The following is a 19066-nucleotide window of genomic DNA, read 5'->3' on the forward strand; positions in this document are numbered from 1 at the left end:
TCTGTGTATATCCACCTCTATCTATCTATCTATCTATCTACACAAATTGTTTTCCACAATTGAATTGTGGATTGAATCTTGAGATAAGAAACCAGGTATTGTTTCATCATGTATCTTCTTTTGCACCCAGAAAAGTCCCTTTCATAAAGCAGATTGTAGATATTGGTTTGATTAATTTCCATTCTATTAGAAACAACAATATATTTGTTCAATACCTATTAAGTGTCCAGTATTGTTAGGCATTTTACTACACAAAAATAAGTATTAGATCATGCGCTCTGCTCTCACATTTATAATAAATAAGACATAAATGCAGAAACATGTGAACAATAATTATCGTAGTACATAACTTGCTAAATGAGTTAAAAAGACCTGATTTCTTTGTTTTTGTTCAGTAGTTTCAGTACTGCCTTACTTCATGACTCAATTTAGGGTTTACTTGGCAAGGTTATTGGAAAGCCTTCTCATTTCACTTTACTCATATTAATTAAACAGGGTTAAGTGACTTGCCTATGGTCACATAGCTAGAACGGATTTGAACTCAGTTCTTCCTGACTCCAAGCACAGTGTTCAAATCCTACTTCTGATTTTTATTAGCTATGTGACCAAGGTTAATTACTTTAGATCATCTGAGCATCAATTTCTTCATCAATAAAATGGGACAATAAATAAATGTAGTACCTACTTCATGGCATTCTCTATGGATCTCAAATGAAATTAAGGAGTATTTTGCAAACATAAAAGCATAATGGAATGTCAGTTATTAAGTGGAAAACTTAAAACGACCACTTATGGCTCAATATAACAAGAGTAGTCACAAAGCAGGGAATAGTAAATACACAATTCCTGATCTAAACAACTAGTGCTCAGATTTCAGGAGGAAAAAAAAAGTCATAATATAGAAGTGGGAAAATATTCATGGAAGGGCAAAAATTGATACATGAGAATGGGTCAAATTGAGAAGGTTAGAGAGAAAGATAAAGGTCATTCTGGGGAGACTAAAATCAGTAGTTTGAGCAAAGTGCTGAAGGGGAAAGTGTGAGATGTTGGCTGGAGCAGAAGCCCAGGAAAGATGAATGATCAGAACTACAACTGGAAAGGGAGTTTGGAGTAGACTTTGAATAGGCCTCGTTAGGCCAGCTAGGTGGAACAGTGGAAAGAGAACTGAGCCTTAAGTCAGGAAGACCTGATAATCAGGCCAGATAGGTAGTAGCTGTGTTTCTTTGGGCATGTCACTTAATCTGTTTGTCTTAGTCTTTTCATTTATAAAATGGAGATAATAACAAGACTTATTTCCCAGGGGTATTGTGAGGATCAAATCATATAATAATTGTAAGGTGTTTATAACAGCTCTTGGTGCATAGAAAATACTATATTAATGTCTCATTATCAGTCTAAGGAACCATGAAGATAATTCTTTTACCCATAAACACAGTTGCATTGACAAAAACCCCTTAAAAATCTTTTTTTAAAAAAATGACCTTAAAGTACATGTATTTAAGAAAGAGGGAGGAATAGTATTAGTTCTTAACATTTATTTGGGGAGGAAAGTGGGGGTAGAAAATGCAAGGCAAGTAAATTCAGTCAAAACTAAGCAATTTTTTTTTTGGGATAGTGGGCACTTACAATTTTTGAAGGATGTGGTTCCCGAGTAAGCTAAATATTGAAGGAAACCCTGCAACCCCAAAAGTCAAGGTAAGGAGGGAGGCTATGGTCATGGTAGAAGGCCTGGACAAAGACATACAGGCACAAACAAATTACCATCAAGAAATATCTAAAAGCAAACAGTACCAATTAATATGTAAGTTATAAAGTGAGTAATAGTCCTCTTATAAGCTGACTGATGGGTATTGGCCAAGAATATTGTAATTTAGTTTGAAATAGAGCTCATACCCAATGTCAGTGTGTCCTAGTTAGCAATATACTATGATATAGTGTATGCAATAATTAGAAGGCAATAATGTCTGCTAAATTTTAAAAGTGCACTTGAGTGTTAGCATAATCATAAAGATGAATCCAATTCACAGGAGAGATTCAGGCAGGCAAGTTTTTTAAGTACTTATAAGGAAATGATCGATCAATTAAAATAATTTATACTCCTGGGGGCAGAGTGGGGGAGGAAAGAAGAGTCATCAAGTTTCCACTTCCTTCTACTATGTTTATACCGAATCACTTTCTTCTTTTATGATTATTATGACCCCAGTCAAAGAATCCAGATGCTAGAAAAAAAAGATTCTTGTGATTTTATAATTCAACACATATGCCAAGATATATCTAAAAATCAACATAGGGTTGGATTTTGTGCTCTTTAAGTATAAATTTGTAATATTGGCATTTACAAATGAATCTTTAAGGTTAATTAAATGGCACAAGTTTGTGTAGGCTCAGAAGAATGCTTTTCTCTCATTTCTCCTTTTTGAAGTCTTTTTATAATTTCTTCATCCTTTAACCCCAAATATGTCTTTCACTGGTTTGTATGTGGCCTGTACCCAACATTTCAGAAGGACACATTTTTGCATGTAAGCAAGGTGGCTCAGGGGGACATGAAACAAACTCAGAAGCTGTGCATCTTAAGCATAATGTTATTCCTTTTCTGAGAGAGGCTAATGATCAAGTATCATTGAATTGCCTTACTATCCTCATCCATAAAATAAGGTCTTCTTAGGCAAGAAGACCTGTTACATGCTTTTCCCATCCAATCTATTCCTATCAATTATTGTTTTAAAATATATCTGTGTCTATAGCTCTCTTTCTATTCTAACTGCTGCTATTCGGTACTTGTTTCAGGCACTACTCTTGCTCCTTTTTTTTCTCCTCCTCCCACTCCCATCACTACTATAACCATCACCACCATCACTACTAGTAACATGTTCCTAACTGCTTTTTCTATCTCCTGTCTCTCCCTGATGTAATACATCTAACACATGAATCTTCCTAAAGCATAGATCTGATTATAGCACACTTTCAATGCTCAAACACCTTTCTTTTCTTTTTCTTTCTTTCATTTTCTTTTTTGGCTGAGGCAATTGGGGTTAAGTGAATTGCCCAGAGCCATATAGCTAGGAAGTATTAAGTGTCTGAGGTTACATTTGAACTCAGGTCCTCCTGACTACTGGGCTGATGTTCTATCCACTGCACCACCTAGCTGTTCCTCAAATACCTTTCAATGGTTCCTTATTGTTCACCAAATAAAGTACCATTTTCTTTGCATGATATTAGAGGTCTTGTCCAATATGGCTCCAGAGAAACTTCCATCTGACGTCCAACCACTCTTGTATGCATAACCTGTTTTCTGGCCACATGGAATATTTATCCATCTTCCAACATGCCTTAAGCTTTCCTGAACCTTTCCTCATACCATTTTCTTCATATCAGATATCTTTATGAATTAGGCTCCTAAACATCTTTCAAGGTCTATTTCAAAAACTACTTCCTCTATGAAGAGAAAATCAAGGAATTTCCAAATTGACTTGAAAGATACCTTAGAAGCCATCTAGTCCAACCCTACATGAGAAAATTCCCATTATAACATGTCTGTCATGTGGTAATTTAGCCTCTGTCTGAATATTCCCAAGGAATACTTCTCTTTCTCTCATTTCCTTAGGCTGCATATATATTTTTTTTTGGGACAGCTTTATTGGAGGAAGTTTTTCATGACATCAAGCCTAAATTCATCTCTTTACAACTTCCAAAACAGATTATTCCTCCATGTTTGATCCAAAACAGGAAACTACTTCTGCTTTAACAATTGAACTCAACTATTATATTTTCTCTGAATTTTCTCTTGTCCCAGATAAATATGAATTATGATATAATATAAGAGAGATATATGGAATACATGTTTTAATATTAGTCCTGTGAGGTTAATATGAAAACATTGTATTTTAAAGATTGATTTCTGGTTAAATATGCTTTCTAAATGAGGTTAAAATATTCTAAGATAAGTGTTGGAAAAGATCTCAAAGACTATCTAGTCCAAATTGTAAAAGGATTCCACCCCCACAAAAAGATCTCTGACAATCAGTCTTTGAGTTTTTATTTAAAGCTCTTTCATAAGAGGGCTCCTCCTACCCCACAAAGAAAGCTGTTCTAATTTTGATAACAGTAATTAGTCAGGAAATTTTTTTTTCACATTGAGCTGAAAAATTACTTGCTGGAACCTACACCTATTGCTCCCAGTTGTTTCCACTGGGACAAAGCAAACATATTTATTTTCCTTTCCATTTGACCATCCTTTTATAAGCTTAACATTCCCAATTCCTACAAAGATTTTTGAATTACAAGACCTTGAGGATATTCACCACCATGGTTAAATGTTTCTGTCCTGTCCATGCCTTCCTAACATGCAGTGCCTAGATATGAATATCTATCTATCTAATTTATTCATATCTCTCTATATGTCTGTATCTTCCAAGTAAATATACACAGTAATATACTCAATAATAATAATAATAATAATAATAATAGTACTTACTATATTCTAGACACTATGGTAAGCATTTTATAATTATTATCTTATTTGATCCTTACAGTAACATGGAGATAAGTGCTATTATTCTACTCATTTTATACACAAGGAAGCTGAGGCAAACAAGATGTAAGTAAATTGTTTAGGGTCAACTAACTAGTAATTTATCTGAGGCCAAATTTGAACTTCCTCTCTCCATGCGCAGGATACCTTAAGGGCACAGACTTTTATGAGTAGAGATCTTTATGTTTGTATTTTTATTGCCAAAATTTAAAAAAAGTGTTTGGCACTTAGTAAGAATTTACTAATGGCACATTGCTTAATCAAGACAGAATAGGGAGAGAGAAGAACTATTATTGTCCTAATTCTAGACAACATATTTCTCTTAACAAGGCTTAAGATTATATTAATTTTTCTGGCTATCACATTGCAGTTTAGATTCATGTTGAACTTGAAATCCATTAACACACACAAGACATTTTTCATATAAATTCTATCTAGATATATTACTCTGATCTTGAACTTCTCAAGTTGAGTTTTTGAACTCAACTATCAGCCTTTATTTATAGTTCTCTCCATTAGATTTCATCATTTTAGAGTAGCCCAATATTTCTGTATATCAAGAGAATTTTGAATGCTGAAATCTAAGTAAATTATGTAACAGTGATATGTCAGAAAAGAAAATGATTCTGGGAAGGTTTCTTGTGGATGAAGCTGTGCTGACTCTAGTGAATAGTTCTCCCTCTCTCCCTCCCTCCTTTTCTCTTTTCCTTTCTTCTTTCCTTCCTTCCTTCCTTTTTTCTCTTTTTTCTTCCTTCCTTGCTTTCTTTCCTTCTTTCTTCCTTTCTTTTTTTCTTTTCTTTGTTTCCCCCTATCTCTCTCAACTAAGAAACCATCCCTTTACTAAAACATATTTGAATTCTGCCAGGAATTAAAAGCAACATCACCATTCCACTTTTTTGAGAGTCCATCTTCATCTTTTTTTAAAAAAAATGACAAATGCCCTCCTTCAGTTCTGAAATATTTCTCCCATTCTCCATAATCTTTACAAGACCATTAACAAAAGTTCAGCAGTTTTTTCTGTAAGTTTTTTCTCTTCTGTGGGATATAAATTGTTTGGTTCTAGAAATTCTAACTCATTGATGGTACTTAGGTCTTCTCTTTTAATTTTGACTAGGTGTGTGATCTTATTGGTAAAGACAACTCCCTCTGCCAATGATATATAAACTACTATGCAATTTGTAATCTTGGAGAATTGCTTTAAGACACTCATTGGTTGAATAATTCAATTGAGATCACACACAAGGATGTTTGTTTCTGAAGTAAAAATATTTGAACTCAGGTTTTCCTGCATCTTATTCCTTTTCCACTGTACGAGGTTGCCTTCTGCTCTCTTCCTGTCTTTTCATTTATCTACTTTTGCAACTCTTTAGTAAATATTGTTCTTTGTCTTTTCCTTCTCAAACATCATTAGAGTTGACCAAGAAAATCTTTTCTCTGTAAGTCCATGCATTGTAAGCACCTGTCCTATTCCTATTCCATTGTTCACTTTACTTCAATATAATCTTCTTTGTTCTTGTTACCCTGGGTATTAACTAAAGTTGTTATTCTCATTGGAGAAATAATGAAGTTGGAGAGTTTGCTTTTAAGTCTTGAAAACTATGATTCCAGCCCTACCTCTGACACATATTATCCATACGACCTTGTGTATAACTCTTAACCTATTAGTGCCTCAGACAACTATTTAAGATTCTTAAGTTTCAGACAAAATGATGACTTGGAGTGATGTTTTTTTTTTTTTTTTTTTTTTTTTGCATATGAGTTCCCTATACCTAGTGCAGAGGTTCAGTGCTAATCCTGCTCTTTATTACCAACCTCCATTCATTTGTGCTCCTGAAACTATTCCCACAGTATCATAGCACTCTTCTATATTTAACTTCTATTTCTTGCCTTTTCTTCTATTTTCTAAAAATATCTTCTTAAAATCAGAATTGGTTGATGAGTTCTTTGTGAAACAACAATAGTTTTCTTTAGATAGTCTCACTTTTTCTTCCTCAGTATATTTGCCCTGTTTTTAGTAACATAGTGCACACTGACCATAGTGCCTGGCAGAAAGTCATTGCTTAATAAATGTTTATTGATTGATAGGTTGCATGGTAGATTATGCCTGATTTTTCCTTTCTATCATAAATTGAAAATTAGACTGCTCATTTTCTCCATTGTTACTAATTCAACTACCACTTTCTTATTTAAGGACAGAATTAGGTCCAGAATAAGAATTTCTTTAATGTTTCCTCTACTTAATGTTTCTTATTTACTCCAAGCCTTCACTTTAAAAAAAGCACAAAACATTGCTTTCTTTTTATTATGCACCTATCAATCATCAACAAACACATTTCAAATACACAAAAGAAAAGCAAGATACAGGACTACATAGAAACATGACATTATAATTAGACAAACCATGAATCTTTTAACTGCTCTGCTTTTAGTGGAGAGAATATTTGAATCAGTAGGTGTTCAGATAATTGAAGACCTACATGCAATAGATGCATGATCTTTTCCTCACAGTCCTTTTCAGGTCATTTGTCATATGTGTATAGGAACTTCTAGAGGTTGTTGCTCCTGCTACTAATCTTTAATCATATGTCCTCCACCATGATTTCAGTTTCATTCACAGATTGTCTTGCTTTAGTATATCTTAATATAAAATACTGCTGTGTCCTCTCTCCCTTTCCAAATTTTCCTCCACCTTTTTTCTGTTCCTTTCTTCTTGAATAAGATCTACTCTTCTAGGGCCATATTCATAAATGCCAACCAATCAAGTTCCAGTGATAACCAGGGATATGCTGGAGTCAGCTTTAACAGGCTTGCAAAAATAGATTGTTAAATTTTCCATATGAGCTTTGATATTTAAGAAGTTGGCAATCACTACAAATCAGGGTCTGTTTTATTAATTTATGCAGATTAAACTTAAAAGTTGCATGTGCCTCATTCTATCCCCAGAGTCTGGTTGTTAAACACTGCTCAGTACAACCCTGTGTTGCTCTATAAATACCATGTGAGCTCAGCAGGAGCACAGTAGAAGGCTCAGGGAATGAAGTCATCATCAGACTTGAGGCCTGGAGACTAAAGGCTTAATAACAATGATAACAACAAACAATATTTTGCATTTATATAATGCTTTAAGGTTTGCAAAGTGCTTAGCATCCTTCATTTCATTTGAACCTTACAATATTCCTGCCTCCAAAGCCAAGGTTTTTTTTCCTTTAATGTTAGAATTTCTAGTTCCCTTGTGTACAACTCATACTTTGTGCAGTTGGTTAAGTCCTATAAGATAGACAATAAGGGCTTTATTTCTGGCTATTTCCCTGGATTCTATTTCTTGTGACTTACTGCACTTTTATTTTTTTATTTTATCAGCTTCTAATCTCTATGGTATCTATTTTGGTAGATATATGTTAACATTCCCCCACCCCCTTTCCTCATTTCTCTATAAAACCCTACTGAACATATTTGAAAGACTCCAGGCAACTATCTTTTTATTAGCCTGCATTAGTTACACTCCTTTATTAGCCTTCACCAGTTATACTCCAAACCTGGCCAAGGGAATTATAGTAACCCATAATTCCTCTATTTTAAGCTTTGCTACAGAAATTCACATTCTCTTGAAAGATGCTGTCTTCTTAACCAGCTGTTCACTTTTCAATCTATTCCCACCTCCCACCCCCCAAAGATCATAATTAGCAATAGTGATGAAAATATCTGTGTTTCTAAGATTTTCCATTTCTTTGAATAGAAATTTGTGATTTTTAACAAGGTTATCTAGATTCCTTCAGGCAGTCTCATTTCCCTTGTTAATTAGAAGTGAGAAGTGGTCATTAGGTTGGGTAAGATTTAAGATGCTTGGTTCTACTTGTTGTGAACATTTTGCCTTTGGAAGACAAGAGATCACTTTCATTAATATGAAGTCAGCAAATAGTTACCTTAGTAACCACAACCACCATGACTTATCAATTCTCCCTCTGATCTTTAATTATTTCTGTTAAGAGTGTTCCTGTGGATTTCATGATTTACTCTTTGAAATGCTTTCATTTTAGAGTATCCAGCTCCCCTCTCTGTGGTGAAGAGCCTCAACTTAACTCTTGGTATAAATCAGGATTACCTTCTCATTTTCAGATTCTTTTTATGTGTTTTAATTTTTATGTTTAAATTTTATTTTTATAATGCATATGGTTCCTTCTTCCCAATGACCTAGAGCAGGCTTGAAGAACCTTTTTTTTTTGCCAAGGGTGATTTGGATATTTATAACATTCGAGGGCCATACAAAATTATCAACTTATAGAATTTAAGCAGTGGGAGGTTTATGAGCTTTCTGCTCATCATCATCTGTGCCATCATGAGCCTTATATGGCCTGTCATCCAGAGGTTTCCCATCCTTGACTTAGAGGAAGGAACTTTTCTATGATTCCTTTTTTTTAAGATAACAGCACCTTTATGTTTTGTGTCTATATAATTATTCTTGGGTTATAGAATATAAACTAATATTGTTCACTTTATAAATCCTCTTCCTTCCTACATTTGGCAGGAGCAAGAACCTCAATCTAACTTTTTTGTTAGAAGTGATTAAGACCAATTCTTGCTTGTCCTGCTTGTTTTTAAATTGTTTTTTGGTTCAATTACTGAAAGCTCCAAGAAAGATCTTTATTTATTTATAGTAGTCTTTCTTCCTTGATAGTTCCTAATGAACTTCACCAGTAAACTTGATAAGTAGTAAGCAATTTAACCATTCTTTTCTCATGAGATAATGATAATTTGTTCTCTTCACTCAGATTGACAACTGTTAGCTTTCTTCCATAGTCCTAATGGAAACAGAAGCTGGGTACAGCTAATGTGTACATAAGGGAGTAGAATCTCAGTAGTTTATCTAGTAGAATCGGGCCAACCTTCTGTCTCTTCCTTATCCTCCCTCCTCTCCCAATGGTCAGATGTTAGAACTTTCTTCAGTTAACTGCCACTGATTTGATTTCTTCTTTAGATGTGCTGATTTTCTTCACTTATCTAATTGCTTCCTTCAAAACTGGACTAATATCCAATCCTTGGGAGTGAATTAGTTTTTTGTACTAGTAGATTTCAAATCAGTGGGAAAACAGGCAGGGATAATGGATGAACTTTTAGTTCATTGAGTATTCCTCTACTTGGTTTTTAGCATCCTCCACCCCAAATTTACTTTTTGATAGTAGGCTACTTACTGACTAACTAGAAACCACACCCCCAGAAACCATTACCCTAAGAACTGCCCCCTACTCAGGCCTGATCTCCTTTTCCTTTGTTGAGATGTCACAAATGAGATAAAATAAGCAGATAGTTTCCAAATTTTAAAGTGCTATAGACACTTTATTACTATTGTTGTTGCTGTTATTTTAAAAATGATACTAGAAGGTAGTATAGATTAAGACATAGTTTATAATATTGGAGATGAGGGTAAACTTTAATCATAAAAAAGAGAAAGAAAATAGCAATACAAGTACTTTGACTATATGTTTTTGTTGATACATTTGAATTTCTAAGAGCTGCTAAGTGATTGTCCCTTATATTATCTCTCTAGTATATCTAAAGTTAGATATTATCATCTCCATTTTACAGACAAGGTATCTGAGGCGCCAAAGGACTGCAGCAATTTTTCTAAGATAATTTAGCTATTCAGTAGTGGAACAAACTAAATGATTCATTGATCAATCTGTCTTAAGCTGAGTGACAGACAGACAGACACATATACAGATACAAAGAGAGAGAGACAGAGAAATGGAGACAGGCAGAGACAGAGTAACAGAGAGACTACGACAGATAAAAAAAAAGACAATCAGTGGAATAAGTTAGGTTTGCAAAACACAATATCAGTAATTATAATATTCTAGTGTTTGATAAACCCAAAGACTCCAGCTTCTGGGATAAGAACTCTCCATTTGACAAATATTTCTGGGAAAATTGGAAAATGGTATAGCAGAAACTAGGTGCTGACCAACACCTAACACCCTATAGCAAAATAAGGTTGAAATGGGTTCATGATTTAGACATAAAGAGTGTTACAAATTAAGAGAATTAGGAATAGTCTATCTCTCTGTGGAGAGGGAAGGCATTTGTAGCCAAAGAAGAATTTGAGTACATCATTGAATGCAAAATGGATAATTTTGATTACATTAAGTGAAAAAGTTTTTGTACAAACAAAATCAAAGCAGACAACATTAGAAGAGAAGCAGAAAACGGGGAAATTTTTTACATCCAAGGGTTCTGGTAAAGGCCTTATTTCTAAAATATATAGAGAATTGACTCAAATTTATAAGAATATGACATTCTCCAATTGATAAATGGTCAAAGGATATGAACACAATTTTCAGATGAAGAAATTAAAACAATTTCTAGTCATATTTTAAAAAATGCTCTAAATCACTATTGATTACAGAAATGCAAATTAAGGCAACTCTGAAGTACCATACACACCTCTTAAATTGACTAACATGACAGGAAAAGATAATAACAAATGTTGGAAGGGATGTGAGAACTGAGATACTAATACATTGTTGGTGGAATTGTGAACTCATCCAACCATTCTGGAGAGCAATTTGGAACTATGTTCAAAAAGTTATTAAACTGTACATACCCTTTGATCAGCAGTGTCTTTACTAGATCTATATCCCAAAGAGATCATAAAAAGGGGAAAAGGATCCACATGTGCAAAAATGTTTGTAACAGTCCTTTTTATTGTGGCAAGGAACTAGAAACTGAGCGGATGCCCATCATTTGTAGAATGTCTGAATAATTTATATTAGAGGAATGTTAAAGAATGTTATTCTATTAGAAAGGATCAGCAGAATGATTTCAGAAAGGCCTGGAGAGACTTACATGAACTGATGCTAAGTGAAGTGAGTAGAACCAAGAGAACATTGTGCACAGCAACAAGAAGATTATGTACTGATCAATTCTGATAGATGTGGCCCTTTTCAACAATGAGGTTATTCAGACCAGTTCCAATAGACTTGTGATGGAGAGAGCCAAATGCACCCAAAGAGTGGGGACTGAATGTGAATCACAGTATAGTATTTTCACCTTTTTTGTTCTTTGCTTCCTTTTTGTTTTCTTTCTCATTTTTCCCTTTTTACTGATTTTTCTTGTGCAGCATAATTGTGGAAATATATATGGAAGAATTGCATATGTTTAACATATATTGGATTACTTGTTATCAAAGGGAGGGGGTAAGGAGAAAGGAAGGAGAAAAAATTTGGAACACAATGCATATATTTTGAAGATAAAAAGCTTAAAAAAAGAAAGAGATGGAGACAATGGCAAGAAAGAGAGGGAGACAGGCAGAGATATAAAGAGAGACAAAAAGAGATAAAAAGAGAGAGATGCATAGAGACAGAGATACATAAAGAGACAGTGACAGACACAGACACATAAAGAAAGACAGACAGAGACAGAAAATGAAAATACAAAGACATGAGACAGGGTAAAAATAAGTGTACTTAAGACCAGTTAAGTCAAATACATCAATCAATAGTTGAGAAGAATGAATTTTGTACAATAATTCGGAGCAAGGTTCTTCTCTGAAAAATAAAATACAAATGGAAATAAGTGATAAAACATTCCAAACAAAGATATAAAAGTAAATGTAAACATCCCCAGGGATTTTCTAGTAGCTGAGTGGTGGGTGTCATCTGCAGTTATTGTTATCTTAAAGATTATGTTTGCCTTGAGACATTTTAGGGTCTTTACACAATTGATATTTCATCCCAGTAGATTAACCTCCTCCTCTGTGTCAGAAGATGGTACAGTGGAAAGACTTTTGGATTTGGAGTTAGAATAAAATCAAGTCAAATCAACAAGTATTATAAATACCTTTTATATGCTGGGTTCTGTGTTAAACTCTGAGGATAGAAAGAAAGGCAAAAGCAAAACAGGACAGACCAAACCAAACAAACAAATACCCAATGGACAGTTCACAGTGAGAGAAAATGGTGTTAAGTCCTGCCTTTGAGATGTATTACTGTGTGACAGGCAAGTCACTTAACCTTCATTGGCATCAATTTCACTATCAGGAAAAAGAGGGATTTGTGTGTGTGTGTGTGTGTGTGTAGGAAATTGTGCTAAATAATCTGTGATTTCCCACTACTCACCCACAACTCTAGGGCTATGACTCTAAGTGTTCTTAAAATGTTTTATTGTAGCATGGAGATTTCTCTGATTCCTTAAGGCCTATTCCATCAAATAGAACTCTCTGGTCAATACTACCAAACTAGAAAGGCTTTAGTTATGGGCTCAAAGACAGCTAGTTAGTGACAGAGCTGGGGTTAGATTCTAAAATTCCTCATTCTAGTTCTAAATGTTTGACCAAATGATCCTAATGGGGCTTACAAAATGACAGATTTTTGTAGATTTTTCCCTTTATTAACATATTATGATACCGAATATTCTCTTCTTGTAGACACATATAAATGGCATGTAGGTGAATGAACAAAAACAATTTGAGTTAATTTTAAAATTATTTTTAAGACATATTTCATATGAGAGATAATAGAGACAGAGCTCAGAGAAACAGTACAGTCTAAGTGACAAGAGAGTTAGCCATTAGCCAAGGAAAACCTGAATTTGAGATTTTTCTCTGGCACATGGTGGTTATATGACTTTGAGCAAATTGTTTAACTTCTGAATGCTTTAAGTCTGAGGCATAAAACATGCAAGTGTTTTTTAAAAATTAAATTATTAATTCAATTTATTAATTATAGATATATTCATAATATATAAAATATTTAAAAAGCAATTAATTAAACAAATTAAAATGATTAAAATATAATTAAGAAATATTTACAAAAAATAGACAGAAATATAATCAAACATAAACAATAGTAATATGTGGTTTTCTAAGTCAACATGACCTATAGAGATCTTTTGATATGGTTTAGTGGAACCCTGTTTTTATTTGAGTTTGCTACCACGGCTCTGGTAGCAGCTAGGAGGTTCAATGAATAGAGCAACCAGGCCTATAGTCAGTACAACCCGAGATCAAATTTGGCCTCAGACACTTACTATCTATGTAAACCTGAGCAAATTATTTAACCCTTTTTGCCTTACTTTCTGAATATGTAAAATGAGATGAAGAAGAAAATGGCAGATCACTTCATATCTTTATCAGAAAAGCACAAATGAGATCATAAAGAATTGGACATGACTGAAATAACTGAGCAACAGCAAACCACTGCTTGAGGTAATTAATTTTTTCTAATATATTTTTAAATTTTACTTATTTATTTTATTATTCAAAATTTTATTTTTAATATACATTGCTTTCAATGTGTTGGCATTATGTTGAATTATGTTGGCAGAAAAAAAATCAGAATAAAAGGTGAAAACCATGGGAGAGATTAAAAAACAACAGAAAAAAGAAGTGAACATAGCATGTATTGATTACATTCAGTCTCCTTTTTCTGGATGCAGATGTCATTTTCTATCTGAAGTCTATTAGGCTACTTTGGGATCACAGAACCACTGAGAAGAGCCAAGTCTTTCATTGTTGATCATCAAACATTCTTGCTCTTATTGGCATAATGTATTCCTGGTTCTGCTTGTTTTGTTCAGCATCAGTTCATGTAAATCTTTCCAGGCCTTTATAAAATCACCTTGTTCATCATTTTTTATAGTAATATTCCACCATCTTCATATATCACAACTTATTCAGCCATTCCCCAATTGATTGTCATCTACTCATTTTCCAATTCTTTGCTGCCACAAAAGGAGGTTCTACAAACATTTTTGCACATTTGGGTCCTTTTGCCTCCTTTGGGATTTCCTTGGGATACAAATACAGTAATGGCATTGCTGGGTCAAAGGGAATGCATAGTTTTATAGCCATTTGGCAAAGTTCCAAATTGATCTCCAGACTAGGTGGATCATTTCACAACTCCACCAACAATGCGTTAGTGACCCAGTACTCCCACACCCCCTCCAACATTTTTTCTCCTGTTATTTTAGCCAATCTGAGAGATGTGAGATGGTACCTCAGAGTTGTTTTAATTTGCATTTCTCTAATCAATAATGATTTAGAGAACTTTTTCATATGATTATAGATAGCTTTAATCTTGTCATCTGAAAATTGTTCATATCCTTAAACCATTTATCAACTGGGGAATGACTTATATTCTTATAAATTTGACACAGTTCTTTATATATTTTAGAAATGAAATCTTTATCAGAAACCTGGCTGTAAAGAGTCTTCTCATCTTTGTACTTCCTTTTTAGTCTTGTTTCTGTTGTTTTCATCTGTGCAAAAACTTTTTAATGTAATAAAAGTTGTCCATTTTGCCTTTCATAATGTTCTCTTGTTCTTTGATCATAAATTTTTCCCTTCTACAGCGATCTGATGGGTAAATAAATTATCCCTTGTTCTCCTATTTTGTTTATGGTATCCTCCTTTGTACTCAAATTATGTACTCATTTTTACCTTATTTTGGTATGTGATGTGAGAAGTAGGTCTATGCTGTTTCTGACATATTTTTTCTCTTCCCTACTTTCTTTCAGAGCCTACTGAATGCTGAAAGATTCTGACAATGTGTGAGTCAATCTTATCATCTACATGTACATTGTTGGAAAGTGTGATGCTAAGGTAAGAACTTATATAGTGCATTCAAAAATTTTCCCTTTAATGTAACCAATGATTTCACATACGTAGTGCTGTCTGGTGAAGAATCTCTTTTTCCTTGGTGTTGATTGATAGACGGAAATTAGCACAAGTGACAGAGAATTGATCCATATTGTTGCATCTCAGTCTCAGAGAGAAAGTGTGGGAGAGAAAAGTTATTAGGCTGCATATGAAACTGAAGGTCTACAGAGTTACTGTGCTCACTTTATTGTTGTATGCTTATAAAACCCAGACAGCCTATCAGTGCCATGCCAGAGAATTGAACCACTTCTATTTGAATTGTCACAGGAAGATGCTGAAGATCACTTGGCAAAAGTACTGGACACTGAGGATCTCTCTTGAGCTGAACTTCCAAACTTTCAAACTCTACTGTGGAGAGTGCAACTCTGATGGGTTGGACACATAGTCCAAATGCCAAATATATATTTACCTAAAAGACTATTTTACAGAGAACTTGCATAAGGCAAGCGTTCCCCCAGAAATCAGAAAAAGCAATGCAAAGATACTCTCCAACTTTAGTATTTACTGTGAGATATGGCAAACACTAGAGCAGAACTGCCCAGCATGATATGACCACAAAAAAGAAGGCACTGTGCATTATGAACAAAGCAGAATCTCAGTAGTATAAAAAATATAAGATATCCAAATATTGAAACATCCCAGTCCCAAATGTTCCAATGGACAATTAATATCTGACCCCTGGTAGAAATTTCTGACCTCCCCCATACCAAAATAAGGTCAGAATGGGTATAAGATTTAGGTTTAAAGGGTGATATTATAAGCAAATTAGGAGAGCAAGGGATAGTTTACTAATTGAATCTTTGGAGAAGAGATAGTTTACTTAACAGATCTTCAGAGACATTTATAGCCAAGAAGAACTAGAGAACATTATAAAATGCAAAATGGACAACATTTATTACATTATTACATTTATTACAAATGGACAACTTTGATCATATTTAATGAAAAAAATTTTTTGCTCAAACAAAATCAATACAACCAAGATTAGAAGGAAAGCACAAAACTGGGGAAAATTTTACAGCCAGTGTTTTTTGATAAAGGTCTCATTTCTAAAATATATGAAGAACTGTGCCAAATTTATAAGAATATAAGTCATTCCCCAATTGATAAATGGCCAGAAGATATGAACAGATAATTTTCAGATGAAGACATTAAAGCTATCTATAGTCATATAAAAATGCTTTAAAAGAAAAATACAAATTAAAACAGCTCTGAAGTACCACCTCATTCCTCTCAGTTTGGCTAATATGATGGGAAAAGATAATGGTAAAAATTGGAGGGGATGTGGGAAAACCGGACGCTATTTCATTGATGGTTGAGTTGTGAAATGACCCAACCATTTTGGAGAGTAATTTGAACTATTCCCAAAAAGGCCACCAAAGTGTGACAAGGGATAATTTACCTATCAGATCTTTGTATAAGGGAAGAATTTATGACCAAAGAAGAACAAGAGAACATTATGAAAGGCAAAATGGACAACTTTTATTACATTAAAAAGTTTTTGCAAGACAAAACCAACAGAAACAAGACCAAAAAAGTACAAAGGTGAGAAAACTCTTTATAGCCATATTTCTGATAGATTTTATTTCTAAAATGCATATATTCATTTCTAAATAGCATATGAAAGTAATAGAATACTTTTGTTCTATTAAAATGATTGAAAAGCTGTTTTAGAAAGCCTGGAAAGATTTTCAGGAACTGATGCTGAGTGAAACAAACAAAACCAAGAATACATTGCACACAGTAACAGCATTATTGTGCAGCGATCAACCATGAAAGAGATTTGATTCTTCTCTGCCATTCAGTGATCTAAAGCAGTACCAATAAACTTCAGATAGAAAAAGCCATCCACATCCAGAGAGAGAACTATGGAGACTGAATATAAATTAACACATGCTATGTTCATCTTTTTTCTTTTTCTTCCATTTTCTTTTTCTCTTCTGATTTTTCCCTTTTTATTCTTATTTTTCTCTCAAAATAATTCATAAAAAAAGGTAAAACTGTCATTTTCATGGGTAACAGGGGAAAATGAAATAAATAAAAAGAAAATAGAAAAAAAGAGAGAGAAATATAAACTTCTGATTTCTATTGGAATGATCAACACAGTCAAATAGATTATGATGTGATCCAACATCACGTTATTGGTCCTCTTTGAGTACAAAGGACAGACAACAAATCTTTGTAATTATTTAGTGAGGAAGTTGAATTCTCTTAGAATTAGCTTTTCCAAATGCCTGTGTGATTATAATCCAATCATATATTTTTAGTTTGTCTTTTTCATACTGCTTCATAGATTTTGAGGTGATAGAACGACTAGTTTTGCCAACTGATTGACTTTGGAGTGAGAATGAACAGTTGAGGATGACAAATGAATGTAGATGAATATAAGTATGATGATGAATTTGACAGAAAGAGGAAATTTGAAGGAGGTATAGATTTGGAAGGAAAGCTGAGTTCCATTTTAGAAAAATTAACAATGGTTAGGATGTACTTACAGAAAAGTTAACAATTGATATTCAGTTTCAAGGGCATCACAGTAGCATAGAAAGAAGAGATCACAGTTGAACTTGGAACAAAAAGATAGGAACTCTAGCAAACAGCCTCAAGGAAAATATTATCTCCCATATTGAAACTATCTAGACTTAACAGATGTAACCATGAAAAATCCACATTTCTACCAGTGGTGTTTGGACCCTAACCCTTCTTTCCCCTATCCCTAAGTGGTTGTGAGATCAAATAGGAATATCCTTTCAAAATTTTTTTCCAACTTTAAGACACTAAATATTGATATTATCAAAAGTAACACTACTACCACCAGCAATACCATTACCATCACTGATATCATCATTATCATCGCTCTCCTTGTATGGAACTTAAGAGTATTTGGAGAAGGGAAAGACAAGACAGTTTGAATTTTGTGGACACAGTGTAGTTGTCTATCTTCCCCTTTGATCCTGGAGTGTGTTTTCCATGTGTTACCTTTATTTTTCTGGAGGGTCTTATGTATCAGACCATGTTGCTGACTCTCCAAGGTTCTTGAGCTTACAGGATATGAAGGCAATTTGGCTGCAATGGAGGCAGATACAAAGTGAATGAAAGCTATGTCTTTGCCAGTACTTTTTGAGTCATTCCCTCCTTCAAGGGTGTGTCTGTATCAGAGTCTTGGGAGCAGTAACAAATCAACTTTTTCACATGTCTCAAATTAAAATATATATGCATTAACATATGACAGATGCTCACTGAGAGATAATAGTTGGAACCAAACAATAAATTCTAAACTTCACAGGAAACAGCTGTAAAAATGCTATTAAATGATGTCTTTGGTCTGTCTTAACTTTTTAGAAAATCTCCATATGTAAAAATGATGTTATTTTTTATTTAAAATTATTTATATTTATTTTATAATTATTTACAAATTGTTATATAAGTGAAGGATTGAGATTTTATTCAATTTAGCCTTTGTATAAATTATATATATATATGTAAAAATATATATAATATACATTAATTCCTTAGAGCAGTTTTTGGATTTATAATGAAGTGAAGTTCTGCTGTCTTGTCTAGCTGATTCTCCATCTTGAACAGTACAGATTCATAAAGTTGGCCTGTATTTTGTTGCTGATTTAGTCACCAGAAATATTCTTGTTATAAACTCTGTCTTCTCATGAATCAGAATAATTAAGACCACTTTATATAGTTTCTAATTATCCTCTTTTTCTAAGATGATTACTTCAAGTTTGCCATTTTGTCTGACATTCTTATTTCATGTCATATATCACTCTATTAGCTCATAATAGTAATCTCATGAAGGTCCTTATCCAAACAAAATTTGCTCTTTGGAATGATAACACATTGACTCATGAACATTTATTTCTAACATTAGA

General features: G+C 33.7%; 1 long non-coding RNA gene across 1 annotated transcript in view; it reads left to right on the plus strand.

Moving 5' to 3' along the window:
- The first annotated feature begins 13632 nt into the window (after nt 1–13632).
- Nucleotides 13633–19066, plus strand: part of LOC116422370 — an 89611-nt gene continuing 84177 nt past the window's right edge. The window contains exons 1-2 of the long non-coding RNA XR_004232984.1: nt 13633–13730; nt 15041–15125. This is a non-coding gene — a long non-coding RNA (uncharacterized LOC116422370). The remainder of the gene's footprint in view (nt 13731–15040; nt 15126–19066) is intronic.

The sequence above is a fragment of the Sarcophilus harrisii genome, chromosome 3, assembly GCF_902635505.1.
Source record: "Sarcophilus harrisii chromosome 3, mSarHar1.11, whole genome shotgun sequence".
Taxonomy (NCBI): domain Eukaryota; kingdom Metazoa; phylum Chordata; class Mammalia; order Dasyuromorphia; family Dasyuridae; genus Sarcophilus; species Sarcophilus harrisii.